We start from the raw sequence: 7762 nt of genomic DNA, 5'->3' as shown, positions 1-7762 counted from the left end.
GTAGAAGGATTGCAAGTTCAAGGCCAGCTTGGCCTATGTAGCAAGACCCTCTTTCAAAAATAACAACTGAATAAATAAAAATATTTTAACAGTCAAATGAATGAAGCTAAGAAGAGACAAACAGCATGGGCTCTGAGGTTTGAACTCTCAGTTTTATGAGGTAGTTGCGGATAAATGTTGGTTTGCTTGTTTGCTTGTTTGTTCTTTTTCTGCTCGAGCCGGATTTCTATGACATAAAACTAATGTTGGTTGAAAGATATGACATTACGGCGTGTTAGGGGGAATGAGTTCAAGACATCTGTTGTACAGCAATGGTGATTAAGATTAAATGTGTTGAGTGAGTGCTGAGTGGATGAAGGTGCTCGTGATGCAAATGAGGAGCATGTGTGTGGAGCGTGTCACCTTGTTCAGCTGCCTTTAACCAGTTCACAGTGTGCACATCCTTTAAAACATCGGGTTGAGCACAGTTACTACCACCTGTCACTTTAAAATCGACAAAAGAAAATGTGTGCATGTGCATGCATGTATGTGTGTGTGTGTGTGTATGTGTAGGTCAGAAGTCAAGGGGAAGATCTTCTGTGGCCTTTCCCTACCTTAGTTTTTTCGAGACAAGCTTTCTCACTGAACTGAGAGCTCACTGATTCTGCTACTCTGGTGACCATCAAGCCCCCATAAATCCTCCTGTCTCGACATCTCTGGTGCTGGGATCACTGATGTGTACTGCCATGCTCAGATTTTTTTTTTTTTAAATCATGTCTTCCTGCTCATATAGCAAGCATTTTCCCTGGCTGAGCCATCTCCCAAGTCTTCCCAATTTAAAAAATCCTACCTTACAGTTGGCGTCCAAAGTGCTCATTCTCCATCCAGTGGTGCTTTGCTAGAGGCTCTGGAACCTTCAAGGTAGAGCCTAAAGCAGGTGCCTAGGGTCCGACACTTGGTAGTTACCTCTTCCCCTTTCCTGCCTTCTGCTGCTTGGTTTCTCTGATGTGAACAGTGTCCTCCACACAGGCTTGCTAGCCTGAATGGAGATTTCCTCACCTGCCTTCCCCTCTGTGACAAACTGGAGCCTTCTGAAACTGTGAGGCCGGATAAATCCTGGTCCATCAAGAGGTCAGATACTGTGGTCACAGGATATAAAATTAATATGCTTACAGACAACAATGTTATAAGGCCAAAGAGCCAATTATTTTCTGTTTTTAATCTTATAAAAATTTGGATAAAGAGAGGGCCTCGAGGTGGAATGCAATGCTAGATCCCTTGCCCTGGCATCTTGAAGCCCTGGATTTGATCTCAACCACAGGAAATAAATCACAGCAAAATGTTAGAAACAATTTCTTTGGTTTTTTGTTTGTTCATTTGTTTGTTTGTTTTGTTTTTTTTGAGACAAGGTTTCTGTATGTAAGTTTGGGACTCACTTTGTAACTAATAAGAGATCCACCTGCCTCTGCCTCCCAGAGTGCTGGGATTACAGGTGTGTGTCACTGTGCCTGGCTTAGAAACAAATTTTAAATTTAAAATCTCCTGACGGAAATGAGGGGTCTTTCAAGTGTTTCTGTTTTCCGTATCCTTTGCATTTACTTGTTAGTTCATCAAACATTTACCCAGAATGCCCTGTAGCTGGCACTATTGGCACTCCAAAGATGAATGACTCATGGACCTAAGTCCCAAGGGACTCACACATTCATGGCCCAAATTAAGAAAGGCCTCTAGGCTCACAGTTTCTTTCTGTGGAGCCCAAGGTTAAAGGAAAATACTTGGTTTGCTTGCTGCCATTAATCTGGCACCTGATATGTGGTAAACAGTTAATGACTGTTTCTCAAATGGATGTGTGAACCAGGAAGGCTGAAGTCTGAGAAACACAAGTTAGAGGAAAGAATCCCTTGAGATAAAAAGTAGGTAGACAAGTCGGTAATGCTCTGAGGCCCTCCTCTGACTGCCACCACCTAACTCTCTGGTCATGGAGGAGCCATGTGGACCTCTGATAGGTTTAGACTGGTCATTCAGCAAAGTGTTGGAAAAATGTACCCCAGTCCAGGTCCCAGTCCAGTGAGAGTGGGGTTGTATGAGTTACTCACCTTGTTGCTGAGATAAAATATCTGACAAAGCAACCTAAGAAAGGAAAGCTCTGTTCCGGCCACAGTTCAAGGGCATCATTCTCCCACTCTTGGAACATGGTCCCAGAATGGAGTCGTGTGAGGAGAATTCTGAGTGCTTGTGAAAAACTCCAAGAAATCACAAGAGTCTTGTGACCTCAGTTTCTTAAAACAAACAAACAAACATGGAATTATTCTTGGATTATGCCTTCATGCCCCTCCTGGGTAATGTAGCAGACAGGAGTGAGTTTACTTCTGATTATTCTTTGCAGCTGGCTATTGTTATATGTTTATATTCCTCCATGGAGAAACAAGTTTCTGCCACATGCAGCTGGCCCTGTGACTGTATGAAGTTTCTACGCTCTGAAGAAAGTTGGCTATTTCGTGAGACTTCAGTCCATCTCGTTTCTGAGCTCCACTCTCCCAGGGTCCCACTGTCTCCTAAGGCAGTAAACACACTGTGGTGTGGGAAGGCATGTCATCAGGAGCAGGACGGCTGGCTGGTCGCATAGGGTTAGGAAGAGGACAATGAGCAAGCAGTAAGGCCAGGCTATCACTGTGCATGGTCCTAGCACCTCTGCACAGATGTAGCCCATGGCAGCTCAGTCTCCAAGTGGGTTCCCTAGTAAGGGGAATAGGGGCTGTCTCTGACATGAACTCAGTGGCTGGTTCTCTGATCACCTCCCCCTGAGGAGGCCAGCCTTACCAGGCCACAGAGGAAGACTATGAAAGACAGTCCTGATGAGACCTGATAAGCTAGGGTCAGATGGAAGGGGAGGAGGACCTCCCCTATCAGTGGACTGGGGGAGGCGCATAGGAGGAGATGAGGGAGGGAGGAAGGGTGGGATTAGGAGGGGATAGGGAAGGGGTGATAGCTGGGATACAAAATTAATAAATTGTAATAAAAAATTTAAAAAAAATTAGGCCAGGTGATAAAATTTCAAGGCCCACTCGTATCAACCCACTTGGTTTTACACCCTTCCAGAACAGCACCACCAGCTGTGTGCCAACACATGAGTGGACATTTCAAACCATATATACACAAACAACAAAAAAGACCCTGCAGGCATTTGTATTATATTTATATTGTATTTATATGTGTTTGTGCATACACATACCTACACATACATATGTACATACATACATACATACATACATACATGTGTAACAATAATACTCAAAGAAAAAAGGCTATTGACTTGAGAATGGGGGTACCATGGAAGGGGTTTGGAGGAGGGTAGCTGGGAAGGACCGAGGAAATTAAAAAGTGTTGTAATACTATTTCAATTAAAAGTATATTTTTTAAGATTTATTTTTATTTTTATTAATTACACTTTATTCACTTTGTGTCCCCCCATAAGTCCCTCCCTCCTCCCCTCCCGGTCCCACCCTCCTTCCCCCTTTTTCATGCATGCCCCTCCACAAGCCCACTGATAGGGGAGGTCCTCCTCTCCTTCCTTCTGATCTTAGTCTATCAGATCTCATCAGGAGTGGCTGTATTGGCATCTTCTGTGGCCTGGTAAGGCTGCTCCCCCCTCAGGGGAAGGTGATCAAAGAGCAGGCCAATCACATTATGTCAGAGGCAGTCCCTCTTCCCTATTACTATGGAACCCACTTGGACACTAAACTGCCATGGCCTACGTCTGTGCAGGGGTTCTAGGTTATCTCCATGGTTGGTCCTTGGTTGTAGTATGAGTCTCTGGGGAGACCCCTGTGTTCAAATTTCTGGCTCTGTTGCTCTCCTTGTGGAGTTCCTGTCCTCTCCAGATCTTACTATTTCCCACTTCTTACATAAGATTCCATGCACATTGCCCAACAGTTGGCCATAAGTCTCAGCATCTGCTTTGATAGTCTGCAGCGCAGAGCCTTTTAGAGGCCCTCCGTGTCGGGTTTCTAGCTTGTTTCCTGTTTTCTTCTTCTTCTGATGTCCTTCCTCTTTGCCTTTCGGGATGGGGATTAAGCATTTTAGTCAGGGTCCTTTCTCTTGATTAGTTTCTTTAGATGTACAGATTTTAGTAGGTTTATCCTACAGATTTTAGTAGGTTTATCCATGTCTATATGAGTGAGTATATACCGTGTGTGTCTTTCTGCTTCTGGGACAGCTCACTCAGGATGATCCTTTCCAGGTCTCACCATTTGCCTGCAAATTTCATGATTTAAAAATTAACCTAGAAAAGTAAACTGGGAGTAAGGTCTGAACACTGAGCCCTGTTGCTCACAGGTCAAGGGCCATGGAGCATGAAAAACTGGCTATTTCTTCACAACCTTTAGCTTTCACTGTAGCCCTCAGGCGCCAGCAATTCTTCTTCCCAGCGGGAAGAACAACCAGAGTATATTTTCTCAAAACCTTAGGGGCCCCTTTTCACCTTCAACTAAATAAGGTCTGTTTTTCCTACCATGCTCTCCCTTTGTGACAACCTCATTTCTGAGGGCAGTCCAGATTTTAAATATGTCCTGTTGTTCTGAAAAACATTTGAATTTGTGTGACCTTATATCTGGATATTTTGCAAAAATTTGTTACCAGGTCTGGAGGCCTGAAGATGCTCTCCCCACCCCACACCCCGGTCAGAAAAGATACTTGTTTCTTTTCTCTTTTTGAGGCAAGGTCTCTCTACGTAGCCCTGGCTATCTTGGAACTCGTTATGTAGGTTTTGAATTCAGAGCTCTGCCTGCCTCTGCCTCCTTAGGATTAAAGTTGGGAACCACCACACTGCCACTTGTTTCTTGGTGTATGATTTAATGTTTTGGTGACAGGTGGGTGGCTGAACTAGAAGGCTATTGTGTTCAGTGCTACAATATAGAACACCCTTATGAACTTTTATTAGGGTTGGTCCCTTTAATCTAGGCTTCTGTGTGCCATCAGAGGCTGTATGAGTCTTTATGATGAACTTATTTGTGCTGTCCATATTACCCTGAGAGGAGGAACCGTGAGGTCTAGCGTGTTCCTCGTTTGAGCTCTGATGGTCCAAAGTGTCTAGCAGGGCTGTTTTCAGTTGTGGTAGTCAGAAGGGTTGTTGATGTATGAAAGCCTTCGTTCTTGAGTAGCCTGAAGGTACCTAAGGAGTCCTGAAGGATTGAAGCAGTCCTGAGTTAGAAACAGCTTTATGGCTTGAGCAAATGGCTCCACCTTTGTAAATTCAGTCGACTCAGTCTTTGCACAGCTCTCATCTAGATCATTTGAGCTGGGACCTCTAATCTGGGCCACATCTTCTTCTGGATGCCTGTATAAAGGACATGGAAGAAGGAAGCTTTTGCTTTTTGCCTGCTTGCTCTCCCACCCCACTAGCAAGGCCATTTCCTCACTGGCATTAGAACCTATATCTTCAGGATTCCAGCGTGCACTGAAGACCACCTGAGGCATCCAGCATATATTTTCAGGGAAATAAGTTGGATACACACTTTTTCATTAATTGATTGTGACCCTTGCTTGTGCTCTGGCTCCAGAAGAAGCCTCTTGTGTGCTTCCTAAGGTCACCCAGTGTCTGAGTCTAGGACAGTGCAAGCAGACGATAACCAACCAAAGATGCCAATGTGTGTCAGAGAGTCAGTGTTGGATGCCAAACCTCAGGGATGGGCTAGTCGTTTCCTGATTTAGACCTTAAAGCACTCTACTGAAAAAAGCCTTTTTGAAATATTCTTAGAGGTATAGGCTGTGAACTCTTTACAGCCTGCTGTCTGAATGGCCAGTACTGGAATTACTATCTCAACTTCCCTCCTCAGGTATGTCATTACCATGCACAGAGAAAAGGTTGGGGCTGGAGAGATGGCACAGTAGTTACAGAGGACCTGAGTTCAGTTTCCAGCACCCACATTGGGCAGCTCACAGCTTCCTGTAAGTCAAGTTTCAGGGAATGTGATGCTACCCTTTTGGCCTCTGTAGGTACTACAATCATGTGGTACACATAAACTCAAACAAACATACACATACACTTAAAAAAAAAAAAAGACAAGAAACATGAGTGTCTTTCCACTGGGAAATGATCCAGGAAATTGAAGTACACTTTCACAATGAAATGTAATAGCCATAACAGGAAGAAATGCAGAAAAATGATAAAAGAAAAAAGAGGTGAAGAAAAGAAACATATAAAGACAGTGAAGGAATGGGAGCGGGCACAGGGTAGAGGAGAAGAGGGTGAGTGAGAACAAATGGTGGCATGTTTACATAAACTTGAGACGGGTAAATGCTTAGACCAAGCATCACAATGCAATGTCCAGATTGAAACCAGATAGTGGGGGAGAGAAATCAGCACTTGAATGAACAAGGGTAAATTGCATACATTCCAAAAGGATATAGGCCAAGAAGAGGGTAAGAAGCCATGCTACCCATGCATTAGGCAATCTCTGAGTGGCCAGGACCAGAGGGAGATGCTTTGACAGCAGTCTTGTCTGTGTTCCTGAGAACTGACACTGAGAGCATCCTTCATTAATACGAGAGGCTCCAGCCAGCCTTAATGGGCCCTGGGCTTCTGGGATGAAAAAGAACTGGGCAGCTGCCATGTTGGTGGATGAACGCCAGGCTATGCTCAGATAAATGTCCTGTCCCCAGACTAATCCGGGTTCTGAGCCAGTCCGAGAAAGTCTGGAGGCTGCTGAGTGATCTGGGCTTGTTTGTTTGAAGTGATTAGTCCCAGTCCCCCGTCCCTCCCCCCCATCCCGCTTCTCTGCACAGCACAACTAACAATCCCACTCTGTAACAGTGAGAGGGAAGCATCCTGTGGCAGTAGTGTTCTTCAGTTCTTTGCATTCTCTTTGCTGGCATCAGACAGTGAAACTTGCCTGGAACCGTCTCTCTCCTTGAAAAGCTCACAGCGTGATTAGGAAGTGACAGTCAAGTATGCTAACCTATAAGACCAAACCATGTCCCTAAAATGATAGGTATTTCATCCCCTTCAGACATCAGGGACTCAGTGAAGATTAAGTAAATGGATGGGTGGTGGACGGATGGTCGATGGACAGATTGTTGATGGTTGGCTGGCTGGCTCATAGATGATGGATGGATGGGTTGAGGTAGGTGAGTAATAGATACTGGGAAATTTATGTTCTGCTGCCGCAGACGCAGAAGGGCTAGTTTAGGAATCAATTCTAAAACAATTTTCTGAATGTCTGATTATATTTCACTGCGGAGAAAAGGAAGTCCTCCCCAGGGAAAGGATTCTGCTTGCTGCTAGTTCCCAGAAAGTTGGTGTGACCGTAGGCACATCATCTATCCCCCAGGGAAGCCAACAGTGTCAGCATTGGTATCTACATTTGCAGAGGAGGAAGGCACCTAAGGCAGGGCTGGTTCCCCAAAGGACTGAACTGGGACATTCAGGCCACATTTGGAATGCAAGGCTTTTGATGGCAGCTCCGTCCCATCCCCTGTCATTGTGGCTATCCCCAGGTGGCAGCTTACACTAGAGGCTTTGAAGCAGTCAAAGGTTTCAGAGGGAAAAACTGATGGTTCCTGATATGTCCCAGCTCTTATGCAGCAGCTTTATGTAAACCATCTCCTCTAATTATCACAACTACCTTATGAAAAGGGACTTTGTTTTCAGCGCTGGGGACTGGAACCCAGAGCCTTGATCATGCTAAGCAAGCACACTGCTGCTGAGCTACATTTTTTCAGGCCATATGAGAGGGCTTTATTGTTAAGGAAATAGGCTCAGAAACAATAAATGCATTGGGCTCCC

This window comes from Meriones unguiculatus, chromosome 1, assembly GCF_030254825.1.
Source record: "Meriones unguiculatus strain TT.TT164.6M chromosome 1, Bangor_MerUng_6.1, whole genome shotgun sequence".
Classification (NCBI taxonomy): domain Eukaryota; kingdom Metazoa; phylum Chordata; class Mammalia; order Rodentia; family Muridae; genus Meriones; species Meriones unguiculatus.
Note: the sequence above shows the minus strand (reverse complement) of the source record.